The sequence below is a fragment of the Dipodomys spectabilis genome, unplaced genomic scaffold (assembly GCF_019054845.1).
Source record: "Dipodomys spectabilis isolate Male_0828 unplaced genomic scaffold, ASM1905484v1 ptg000064l, whole genome shotgun sequence".
In the NCBI taxonomy this organism is placed as follows: domain Eukaryota; kingdom Metazoa; phylum Chordata; class Mammalia; order Rodentia; family Heteromyidae; genus Dipodomys; species Dipodomys spectabilis.
This window is the reverse complement of record NW_024870741.1, coordinates 2293044-2306701: the sequence shown is the minus strand read 5'-3', so window position 1 is coordinate 2306701 and position 13658 is coordinate 2293044. Positions and strand designations below refer to the sequence as shown.

Below are 13658 nucleotides of genomic sequence, written 5' to 3'. Positions count from 1 at the left end.
CTCCTAGATATAGTAATTTGAATTCAACATTGTTTTATAATATATAGGTTCATTAATGTGTCCTTTCAGATTGCATTCCATATAGAAAAGGTTTAAGATTCCTTTAATTCCTAGGTCCTTATAGAATTTTATTTCTTTGGGATAAAATGAAAATGTTATCTAATTTCAAAACTTTTATAAAGGTTATGCAATGTAAAGGCCTTCATAAAAAGGTGAAGATTAAATGGTGTAAAACTAACTTTTATTCCTATGAATTACATGTATAATTACACTTGTATATTTGTAATCAACTGTTTAATAACTGTTTTTCATTTCTTCACAAATTTTCATATCATCCTTGTGCAAGAGCCATGTCAATCTCTGTATTGTAATTTGGGTAGATGTGCTGCTGAAGCATGTAGTATCCTGTAAATTTAAGTAATTAATGATGCAATCTTAAGACAGGCATATATCCTTGGTTGCCTATTTGTAACAGGGAAACCTTATTGTTTCCTAAATTTCTATTCATCTTATTTCTGTAAAATTCTGTTTTTGGTGGAAAAAACTTATATTGATTCTTCAATTGCTCACATTTGCAATTTTTGTCAATTACTTTTTAAAGTCTTTTTTTTTGAAATTTGATCATACTTTGAAGCCTTTATAGGTAGGTCCAAAGGTGATAGCTTTTCAAGTACTTATTTATCAACTCAGTTAGCTTTGTGGAGCTAAAGGATTCAAACTAAGCCTTGCTTAAGAGCTACTCTAAACTTCTCCAGCTTAAAATTTCCAAATTGAGGTCTTACTGGCACAAATGTCTGCCTTACCCTTTACCCTTGCTCCATGTAGGAACAGACCAACCAGAATATCTTACCCTGACAGTATAGCTTGTCTTACTAGAGCAAAACTAATCTTAGTTACAAGTGATCATAGAGAGATTAACAGTTCAGACAGAACTGTTCAGACAGAAGGAATTTTTTCAAAATATAATTATTTATTATCCCTACCATTTCAAAAGTAGCTAATGCCAAGAAGGTGAAAAAAATTGTTCATATGCATGATTACCTAATGTCCTGGCCTGTCCACCATCCAACCAGGCAGGAACTTCACCACCGATTTTCTATCACCAAATATATTCCATAGCTCCAGGAGAAGTCTATATGTTTCTCCTCGTTGTTAGGCCTTAAATTGGTAATGTTTTAATCACAATGTTTCCTCTTGTCTCTAAGCTGTACATCTCTGGATGGTAAAGCTTTAGCTCTAATTCTACCAAACACTGAGGTAGAGGTAATGGAATAATATTTTAAAACAGTTGACTTTGTTACCCTAACCACAAAAGAACAATGCAAAACATTTTCTTATATTACATATACTTATATAATTTATAATTATATGTGCTGCTTTTATATTTCACACAGTGAATCTTACTAAAATTAATTGATAATTTGACAAATTAGTTGTTATTTACTCCAATAAATAGATTGGAATATAAATAATCAGGATTAGAATATATATTGGAATATAAAAAAATCAATGCAATGTTTTCGTTATAAACTTGTGATACCTTCTAAGTGTTCTTGGTTTCTGAATTCACATGGTAAAAAAACAATTTTGTTTTCCTCTAATCTATAAGGGATTTTACTCTGCTGCTCTGTTTATTGCTTTAACTCGCTGGTCCCAAACTGTTTTTCTGCATATTTCTGAAGCATTTCTACTGATTATACTCAAATTTTGCTGATATGATGTCTAAAAGGTATTATTCTTCTACAGGACCCACGGGTCCTAGGATCCCAGGTCCCATTTATCTTCATCATCAGATAACTAGGGCAAGAGTTCTCATCTAGGCCCATGCAACATGCCAACAGAAAGTAACTGAAGAACCATCTCAATTTCTCCTTTCCTATATTTCAGGGCCCCAATTCCTTGAAATGCAGGAATTACCAGAAAGCAATTGTCAAATGCCAGGCAACTTAAAATGCAGGATTAAATCACAAAATGTTAAAGTGCAGTAATTGAAACTTTCAATTTTCAGATGACTATCCCATATGAGTGGACAAGACCACAAATGTCACAAGATTATTTGTAATACCCCTCTCGTAATGATTAATGAATGATTTCAGTCCAGCATCAGCAGGCCAAAAAATAGTTCCTGGAACGATAGATCCAAAATTGGTCTACAAATGCTAGGAATACTTGACATAGAGGTCAAATATAATTCAGAAAAACATTGAGAAGATCCTTAGTGCTTCAAAACACTGGTATTTCAGTAAAACTTGGTTCTATAGTATAAAAATATTGTCATTCTCAAACAAATGATAACCTACATTTAATTTCCTGAAAGTATATTCCTTTTCAAATAAACTTTTTAAGCTCACACTTGCCAAAGTAACACTTTACAAGTAGATAATATTTAGTGACGTTACAAGTTTTTCAAGTGTAGGGAGCAAGTTACAATAGAGTTGATTTATTTCCCAGCACTAATGCCAAACAGGTTCAACCATTCATTAAAATGTAGAAATAGTACCCCCCACCATTTGTGTTTTTCAGTAGGTGCATTCAAAAATTTGTTAAATAGATCAGCTTCCCATATTTCAAACCAAAACATTAGCTAATAAAGTAAATTTCATCACATAATAAATAGATTTTGAAAAGTCATTAATAGTTGCCTTATCATATGGTGTTTTATGTTTTCCCTATCTGTCTAACATAGTAAGAAATATGACTTTATGTCTTTTTTTAATTTTAATTTTAATTTTTTGTGAACATACTGTACAGAGGGTTTACAATTACATGGGCAAGATAATGAGTACATTTCTTATCAAGCATTGCAGCCTCCTCCTTTGTTTACCCTTCACATCCCTTCCTAGTGACTTTAAGTCTTAAATATGGGTACTCATCAGAGATTTGACAAACATAAAATTTGTCTTTTATTTCTATCATATTCCTCTACAGTAGTCAATTTTAGTTTTCTTCTTTTTCCAAAACTTATAGGTAGTAGAAAATATTATCCCATGTAAAATAAAATAATCACACACCATTGTACAAAGCCATTTACAAAACTGGTAGTTAGGAATACATTCTAAGCCCTTTTTAAACTTTCATGTTGACTACAGATTAATCTTTCAAATGGAGGGGAATAAAATCATGTCTAGGTGCTTCATGTCTCCAGTCTTGCAAATTGTTACTTCAGATGAATGAATTATGGAAATATAAGCTGACATCAGTTCAAGTATATGTAGGATCTAAACTCCATGGAATGTATATAAACCTTTCAAAGTACTAGCAGACAGTTTAACAGAATGACTATCAGAAAGATGAAAACAGAGAGGAATAATAGTAAAGACATAGAATGAATGAAAATGGAACGAGGAACGAGTACAGCTAGAACATTCAATGTACACATGTGAGAAAGGACGTGGTAAATCGGAAATAAATCTTGTAGAAGGGGTTGGTTTAGAATGATAGATGGAGTGACTCTGATCCAGGAACATTGGAAAATTAGATGGACATATTTAATTGTAACAAACTTGCACAACCTTTTTAAATTCAGTGAAAAACCACAACAAAAAAACAAACACACACAAAAACCACAACCAAACAGCAATCTCTATAGAGTATGATTATGACCTCTCAAAATTTTAATTAGTTAATGAAGGACAATCTTGGGGAAAGCATACAAAACTGTTTAAAGTGGGCAGTTTTGGATAGAGGAGAATTTTTAACAGATTTAAATAAATTGTCTAAGGTTATAAATCACCTACATCTGCTGCAAATATTTTCTTCTGTGAATTCTCTTGGTCTGATCTGGACACTCCAGTCCTGAGCCACACTTGATAGCTTGTGAAGATAGAAGATGGAAGAAAAAAGATCAAGAACCCATTACTCCACTGGAGAGAAAACAGTCCTCTATGTTTTCTCTCATTTCTCTTGACTACTTTTATTCATAATTTTAAGTCAAGTGATTTGAATTATATTTTCCCTCTTTGTTCTGGCAAAGAAATTGTTCAAAGTAATTTACTAAATATTATTTGCCAATTTTTTCTATCATGATGTTTACTTGTCCAAGTGAGTCCATTAAACTTCCCCCTTTCATTTGGTTGCCACGGAAACCCAGCATCAATGTTAATGAGGACAATCTCTAATGTAAAACGTTGTCTCCAAAAAACCAGTCCAAGAAGCTGTGATCACAAATATTTAGCTATATTTTTTCTTTTTTCGTTTAACTTGAAAGTCTTCTCGTGTCTAAAGTGCCCTCAAAAATAAGTACTCCACCACTTTTTGGTTCAATCACTTCTAACCTCAAAGATATACTTTGGTAAGAAGATGCTTAGAGGAAATCGAAGAATTCTCCACCTTTTATTATCTCTCTTCAGGCTCTCCTTAAATACCATATCAGGATCAGTGAAGTTATTCTTTCCAAAATTATTTCAATAGATTATCTTTCTCTTGGTCTTGCATTTGATCAGCAGAATGTATGGAAAAGAACAGAGTTAAATTATTCATACCTTGGATGACAGTGTCTGTTACAAAAGGACAATGCTCCCATGTCCTATTTCTCTGTCCTTCTCTTAGCTCTTGTCTGATTTCCAACTAATCACAGATTCATGGCTTCAAGTCTAGTGAAGGTGAAGGACTATAAGGACTTCCCCAATGCAAGCTCTTCATGGTTTCTCTTTTAAAACTCTTTTACTTGGATGTGGAATTTATTTTCATGTCTTCATTCAATCCGTTCTAAATTGAAGTGAGCTAAATAGGCTCTATAAAATCACCTTAGGTAGCAAAAATATTATGACAATGTATATCAAAATTTTGGCCTCCCTCCACTGCTGAAGCCAATATGCTTAGCTAGGGTTTCTAAGAAAGCCTTTTCTTGCCTTTTCCATTTGCTCAATTCTTTTCTGATCCCAAAACTTTTTGGCTTATTTAATAAGAGAAGTCTTCACTATCTCATGTTAATAAGGATATTATATTTTGTGAGCTACTAAGAAATGTGAAATCATTGGTTTAAACTATCCAGTCAGATTTTCTTCTGTGGTTCAGTGCTTTCACGTGCAAAGACATTGTAGAAAGTATTACAAACAGAAAAGTCTAAACCCAGTACCTTCTTTCATTGCTGAGGGCACTTTCTCTCTAAATATTTGGATCCAAATTATCTTTTGCAAAGAATTACTGTTTGGTAATTAAAGTCAATTCAAAAAAATTGATGTCTTTTATTAAGAACTTTGAATTTAAATTCCACTACAACCTTGTTTCACACAGTAAGAGTAGATTTCCTCGGTAGGGACAATTCTCAAGGGAACCTACAGGGTTTATAGCAAGGTTTCTGAGGTTTGTTTGTTTAGTGTGAAAATGAGCCATCTTCACCCACATTGCTCACTCTCAGCTAATTCTCCATGGATTACTTTGCATGAAAGCCTATTTTCCCAAGCAATTTTAAATTGTCATAACAGGCTAAGTTGTTAAAAAGTTTGAACAATTTAAAATTTACCTGTCATTATTTTAAAACTCTTTTGAAATTCCTTTATTAGAACCGCGAATTCACCAATCCTAACTCCACCTTTACAATCAAAAACAGTTAACATGTTGTTTTCATGATATGGTGTCCACGAAACTATTATTTTGCAGTGGCTTTGTTATGCATATATATATATATATATATATATATATATATATATATATATATATATAAGCTTAAAAGCTGATTCTGAGCAAAATGAACTCCAAGTTATGGAAACAGAGAGTATTATTTGCGGTTGTTGTTTTTAATGTACTATGTGATTTCTATTTTCTTTGGGTTTTTTCCCCCTAAGCTTCATTCCCTGCTGTAATTGATTTTGGTAGCCTGTGTATTGTGTATATATTTGCCTTAATTAAGGATAGGAAGAGGAACAACAAAATGGTGAGACAAAGGACAAAGGCAAACCAATGCAATAGCAATACTCACAAGACAATATGTTGGAAATGTACATTACAACTTGTGAGGGGTATTGGGTTGAAGAAAAACTGTGAAGAAAATGAAGGAGGGGTAACAAGTTTGAAAAGTTATTCATTCACTACTTTAAAATTACTGTAACCCCACTGTACATCACTTTGAAAATAAAATAAAATTTTAAATATAAGCTGCATGAAATAAAAATTTCACTGTATTGGTATAGTAAATATTCTTTATGTAGAAACTTTTTAAAAAGCAATACTGTTTGGCGTCTAATTTGAATTGATTACCCCTTTTTTAATCAGAAGACCATCAACTTGAATGCTATCCAAATAGACAATATTTTCACAATATACTTTCCAATATTTTGAAAAAAGAATAAATATATTACTTTCTCATGCTAAAAGCGAAAACAGTTTAATTCCATGGAAACCTATAACTTTTAAAAGTAAATATGTTGTTAAGAAGACAGAATATATGTGTTCTTCAACATTCCAATGACTAGTAACTACTCATTTTCAACTTCGGAAGATTCCATACCTGAGAGATTCAAAACAGTACAGGCTTTCATGTTATGTAATTCTGCAATAGATGTATTTTCCAATGGGGTGTTACTGATTGAGAGTCAAAAGAAAAATAACCACAATCTGGTAGAGGATAAAACTAGGTAGCATTGGTAATAATGAATTCTTCAAGAGTAAGCACTTGTTTATAACAATAAGCTATTATTTTTATGACCATCAATACAAATATATATGATATACAGTCATCCTAGTCCAACAGTTGCCAACTTTTAGGGTGTACCTCAAACTTCCCTTAATTCACATCATGAATAGCTTATCTCTATTGTTAAAAATTACAACTCTGTTAATGTGATGCCATACATGATTTGGAAAGAACAGCACAATATACTGGGTTGCATCATTTCCCCCCCACACTGGTATTCTTTTTTTTTTTTTTTTTTTTTTAATTTTATTTTATTTTATTTGAGAACATACTGTACAGAGGTGTTACAATTACATGGGCAGGATAATGGATACATTTCTTACCAAGCATTGCAGCCTCCTCCTTTGTTTACCCTTCACCTCCCTTCCCAGCCTCCCCCCTCCCTCCCAACCAATCATACCCCCCACCCCCCCCACCGACATTGTAAAGCTGGTTTTGACATGACATTTTGTACTTCTCATTGTTGCAACAGGTCCACCTGAATCCTTAAACGACTTGTTTGTCCCCATCTCCTCCACATGTTATACTGACATCAAATATAGTGAAAGCGGGGGTTACACTGTGGAGGAGGGACATACAAAGCAACAAAGAAATAATCTTATAAATGCGTTAGAAACACATGCATGAAAGAAACAAAAACATTAAAATACATATTTGAGGTTTCGTTTTCCTAACATCACATTATCTGACTTTTTCCGCTTGACTCATACCTATACTAGATATTGCAAATAAGGGAAACCATGGGACCTATGTTTCTTTGGGCCTGGCTTACTTCACTTAATATAATTTTTTCCAAGCCTTTCCATTTCCTAACAAATGGGGAAATGTCATTCTTTCTGATGGAGGCATAGAATTCCATTGTGTATATATACCACATCTTCTTGATCCATTCATCTACTGAGGGGCATCTGGGTTGGTTCCATGTCTTAGCTATGGTAAATAATGCTGCAATAAACATAGTTGTGCTGGTAGCTTTAGTGTGGCCTTGTTTGTGATCATTTGGGTAAATGCCCAAAAGTGGGATTGCTGGGTCATTGGGGAGCTCTATGTGGAGTCTTTTGAGGAACCTCCATACTGCTTTCCAAAGTGGTTGAACAAGTTTACATTCCCACCAACAATGAAGTAAGGTTCCTTTCTGTCCACATCCCCTCCAGCATCTGTTGTTGTTAGAGTTCTTGATTTTTGCCGTTCTAACTGGAGTGAGGTGATATCTCAATGTTGTTTTGATTTGCACTTCTTTTATGGCTAGGGATGTTGAACATTTCTTCATGTGTCTATTGGCCATCCTTCTCTCTTCTTCAGAGAAGCTTCTCTTTAAGTCTTTCGCCCACTTACTTATTGGGCAGTTGTTTCTTTGAGGATTTGTTGTTGGGTGGTTTAATTTTTTGAGTTCCAAGTATATTTTAGATATGAGACCCTTGTCCGTTGTATGGCTAGTAAAGATCTTCTCCCAGTCCATGGGCTTTCTATTGATCTTGCTAGCTATGTCATTTGCCCTGCAGAAGCTCTGCAACCTTATACAATCCCATTTGTCCAGCCTTTCTTTGATTTGTTGTGTTTCCGGGTCTCTATTCAGAAAATTTCGGCCTGAGCCAAGGAGACCCAGGGTTTCTCCTATTCCATCCTGTAATGTTTTCAGAGTGTCTGCTTTGAGTTCAAGGTCTTTGATCCATTTGGAGTTGATTCTGGTGCAGGGTGATATATAAGGATCTAGCTTTAGTTTTCTACATGTAGTTAACCAGTTTTGCCAGCACCATTTACTGAAGAGGCTGTCTGTCTTCCATTCTATTGTTTTAGCTCCCTTATCGAAGATTAGATGGCTATAGGTCTGTAGGTTTATTTCTGTGTTTTCAATTCTATTCCATTTGTCCTGAGGTCTGTTCTTATGCCAATACCAAGCTGTTTTGATTACTATGGCTTTATAGTAGAGTTTGAAATTTGGTATTGATATTCCTCCAGCAGTGTTCTTTCCATTGAGGAGCGTTTTTGCTATTCGGGGTCTTTTATTGTTCCATATGAATTTTTGGATTGCCTCTTCTATTTCCTTGAAGAATGAGGGTGGAATTTTGATAGGTATTGCGTTGAATTTGTAGATAGCCTTGGGAAGTATTGCCATTTTCACGATGTTAATCTTTCCAATCCAGGAGCATGGGAGGTTTTGCCATTTTTTAAGTTCTGTGTTGATTTCCTTTTTCAAGATTTTAAAGTTTTCATCATAGAGGTCCTTCACTTCTTTAGTTAAGTTAATTCCTAGGTATTTTATTTTTTGTGGGGCTATTACAAATGGAGTTGCTTTCCTAATTTCAGCCACACTTTTCTCATTGTTGGCATACAGAAAAGCCATTGATTTTGGGGGATTAATTTTATAACCTGCTACTTTGCCAAAGTTTTGAATCAGCTTGAGTAATTTGGGAGTGGAGTCTATGGGATTCTTTAAATACAAGATCATGTCATCTGCAAAGAGGGAGAGTTTTATTTCTTCTTTCCCTATTTGGATCCCCTTTATGTCTACATCTTCTCTTATTGCTGTAGCTAGGCATTCTAATACTAGACTGAAGAGAAGTGGAGAGAGTGGGCATCCTTGTCTTGTTCCTGAGTTAAGAGGAAATGGCTTTAGTTTTTCACCATTGAGTATAATGCTGGCTGTAGGTTTGTCATATACAGCCTTTATTGTATTGAGGAATGTTCCATGGATTCCTAATTATTCCAAAACCTTCATCATAAAGGGGTGTTGGATCTTGTCGAATGCTTTTTCTGCATCTATTGAGATAACCATGTGGTTCTTATTCTTGCTCCTGTTGATGTGATGAATAATATTAATTGATTTGCGTATATTGAACCAGCTTTGCATCCCTGAAATGAATCCTGTTTGATCGTGGTGTATGATTTTTTGGATGAATTGTTGAAGTCGATTGGCCAAAATTTTGTTGAGAAGTTTTGCATCAATGTTCATCAAAGAAATGGGTCTATAGTTCTCTTTCTTTGATGAGTCCCTGCTTGGTTTTGGGATGAGGGTTATGATGGCTTCATAGAATGTGTTCGGTAGTGAGCTTTCTCTTTCAATTTCATTGAAGAGTTGGAGGAGAATTGGTGTGAGCTCTGCTTTGAAGGCCTTGTAAAATTCTGCTGTGAAACCATCTGGTCCTGGACTTTTCTTAGCTGGGAGGTCTCTTATTGCTGTTTCTATTTCAATGCTTGATATGGGCCTGTTAAGATAGTTTGCCTCATCTTGGTTTAGTTTTGGCATGTCAATATTTGCTAGGAAGAGGTCCATTTCTGTCAAGTTCTCAAACTTATTAGCATAAAGTTTTGAGAAGTATTCCCTTATAATGTTCTGAATCTTGCTTGTTTCCGTGGTGATGTTTCCATTCTCATCTCTGAGTTTATTAATTTGGGTGTGTTCTCTTCTTTTTCTGATAAGGTTTGCTAAGGGTCTGTCAATTTTGTTAAGTTTTTCGAAGAACCAACTCTTTGTTTTGTTGATTCTTTCTATAGTTTTTTTGGATTCTAATTCACTTAATTCTGATTTAATTTTGATTATTTCTTTCCGTCTACTGGATTGGGGTTTATCTTGCTGCTCTTTTTCAAGGAGGTTTAGATGTGTCATTAAATTGCTAGTTTCAGATTTCTCCAATTTGTTGATGTAGGAGCTCAGAGCTATAAACTAGCCTCTGAGTACTGCCTTTGCTTTGTCCCAGAGGAGCTGGTAATTTGTGTGTTCATTTTTGTTGAATAGCATGAACATTTGAATTTCCTTTCTAATCTCTTCCATGACCCACTCTTGATTCAGCAGTGTGTTGTTCAGCCTCCATGTGATACTGGACTTTCTTTGGTGGCTTTTGGTGTTGAGTTCTAATTTTATTCCCTTGTGGTCTGAGAGAATGCAAGGTATAACTTCAATGTTTCTGAATTTAGACAAGTTTGCTTTTTGGCCTAAAATGTGGTCTATTTTAGAAAACGTTCCATGTGCTGCTGAGAAAAACGTGTATTCTGATGCTGCTGGGTGAAATGTTCGGTAGATGTCTGTTAAGTCTAGTTGATCTATGCAGCTGTTTAGATCTGCGGTTTCTCTGTTGAGTTTTTGCCGAGTTGATATACCTAGTGGGGAGAGTGGTGTGTTAAAATCCCCAAGAATTAATGTCTTTGGATCTATATGGGATTTGAGGGAAAGTAGTGTTTCTTTGATAAATTTGGGTGCTCCATTGTTTGGCGAATAGATATTTAGAATTGTAATATCCTCCTGAAGGAGAGATCCTTTAATTAGTATGTAGCGACCTTCTTTATCTCTTTTCACAAATTTTAATTTGAAGTCTATTTTATCTGATATTAGGATTGCAACTCCTGCCTGTTTATGCGGTCCGTTTGCTTGGTAGATTTTGTTCCAGCCTTTAACATTGAAAATGTGTTTGTTTTTACGGGCAATATGTGACTCCTGCAGGCAGCAGATAGAAGGGTCTTGTTTTTTAATCCAACTAGACAGTCTATGTCGCTTAATTGGAGAGTTCAGTCCGTTAACATTAAGAGATAGGACTGAGAGATATTTGGGAGTTCCTGCCATGTTATCTACCTTCTTGGGTGCTGCGAAAACTGGGTTCTTCCTATGGTTCTTGGATTCTCAGTTTGGGTGCAGTTTCTTGGCCTTTATTGCGGTCTTGTTGGTTTTCTATGTGTAGGACATCTTTAAGAATCTTTTGTAGGGCTGGTTTGGTGGAGATGTATTGTTTCAATTTTTCTTTGCTATGGAAGGTTTTTATTTGGCCTTCAGTTATGAAGGAGAGTTTAGCTGGGTACAGTATTCTTGGTTGATAGTTGTTTGTATTTAGGGCATGTCATACATCATTCCAGGCTCTTCTTGCTTTGATTGTCTCTGCTGAGAAATCTGAGGTGATTCTAATTGGTTTCCCTTTATAAGTGATTACCCTTTTCTCTCTGACAGCTTTAAGGATCTTTTCCTTGGTCTGAGTTGATCCTGTGTGGATTATAATGTGACAGTGGGATGTCCTATTCTGGTCTGGTCTATTTGGGGTTCTAAAGGCTTCTTGTATCTGGACAGGCCTATCTTTTTGCATGTTTGGGAAGTTCTCTGCTAGGATCCTGTTAAACAGATTTCCTAGACCATTAACTTCTGTTTCTAGGTGCTCCTCTACACCCATTATCCTTAGATTAGGCCTTCTGATGGTGTCTTCCAGGTGTTGGATAGATCTATCATATTTCTTGGACTTGTCTTGGATGGTTGTATGTTCTTTCTCTATAATATCTAGGCTGTCTTCAATCCCTGAGATTCGATCTTCTGCATGGTCTAGCCTGCTGTCAAGACTCTCTACTTTGTTTTTTATCTCTTTTCCTTCTAGTTGGTCAGCTTTGATGGCTTCAAGTTCTTTGTTGAAGCTCTGTTTTAGGTCTTGTATGAATTTCTTTACTTCCTTAATTTGTTGTTCAGTGTTTGTCCTCAAATCACTTAGTTGATTGGTTATGGTTTCTTTGGGCTCCCATTCCTTCTGTTGGGTTCCATTCAGCATTCCCTTTGTGGTCTCCCTGACTTCCTTCAGCTCTTTGTTAATGGATTCCATGAATGCCTTTAGTGATCTTTGTGTGTTCTCTACCTGGTCTCTCAATTCCTGTATTACTCTTTGATTAGCTTCCTCCCGTTCGTGGGATTCCTGCAGATCTCTTTGAGTGTTCTCAGCCTGCTCACGCCATTCCTCTCTTTCTCTTTGAGTATTCTCAAGTTGTTCACGCAAATCCTGTATCAGTTTTTGAGTAGCTTCCTCACGCTTATGATATTCCTGTATAAACTTCTGGGATGCTTCCTCTCTCTCCCTATCACGCTCATACAGAGTCCTTTGTACGTTGTCAAACTTTTCATTTATCATGTTTGCCACCAGTGTTTGTAGAGCTGTTTGGGAACTCTCCTCTGGATTATTCATTATCTGTTCTAACCCCTGATTATCAGGATTGGGAATTGAGATACCCGAATTTGCCATTTTTCTTGTGTTTTTCCGGCTTACTCTGCCCATTTGAGATGAAGATAGCACCAGTTTTGTGCTAGAACACTATGTTAAGGCAACCATCAACCAAAGTTTGCATTTGTACAGTCAATAGTCTACAGATACAATCTAGTTCAACAGATACATCTATTCGACATCAAACAACTATATGTTAAAGGGCTTTGAACCGCAGAGAAGAATTTGGAAAACCAGAAATTATTAGGGTTAGGGAGAGATGTGGGTAAAAAATAGGAATAGATTGGTGTGGGGAGGCACAGGGAGAGTTAACTATGTCCTAATCACAATGCAGGAAATAGGTTGGGTAGGATGTAAGTAGAGAGAGAGAGAAAAAGAAGAAAGGGAAAGGGGAATGAAAAGAGACCAGAAAATAAAATAGAAACGTAAAAATTAATGTTATTTTAGAGATTAAAAGACCATCTATTTATAGAGGAATATGAATATGTTGAGAGAAAGGGAGGGACATAGAGGAGATGAGAAAAACTTTAAAAAAATGCTTAAAATATTATATAGGTATAAAGAGGTAGTACTGCTATTAATGAATTTAAGTCTCAGAGGTTTTGAATTGAGTAATAAGTTTGTGGATTAAGTGTGTACACAATGGGGGATAGGGTCTACTGGTTAACTACGGGTTTATATGAGGATGTGCAGGACAAGAGTTAAGTCACATAAAGATGAACAAAGGGGAAAAGATGGAAAGGATAGGAAAGTGAGAAGAAAAGATCAGAAGTTCAGTAGAGCTATAAAAAAAACAAAAAGATAATTAAGAATGAAAGAAAAAGAGAAAGAAGACAAGAAAAGAAAAGAAAACACACATTCACGTATTCCTAAAATAAAAATTATAAGAGGAGAAAAAAAAAAAAGTTAATGGAAAACAATTATTTTTTCAGAAGAGGCAAAAATTAAAGATTAATAAAAGTTTTAGAAAAGCAAAAAAAATTTTATATATATATAAGGTAACAAAAAATGAAAAAAAACAAAACAAGAAAGAGAAAAAAAAGAAAAGAAGAAGAAGAAAA

The 13658-nt window shown here is 35.0% G+C and overlaps 1 pseudogene; it reads right to left on the bottom strand.

Moving 5' to 3' along the window:
• Positions 1-297: 297 nt before the first annotated feature.
• LOC122108724 lies at positions 298-397 on the bottom strand (annotated as a pseudogene).
• Between the last annotated feature and the right edge of the window lie 13261 nt (positions 398-13658).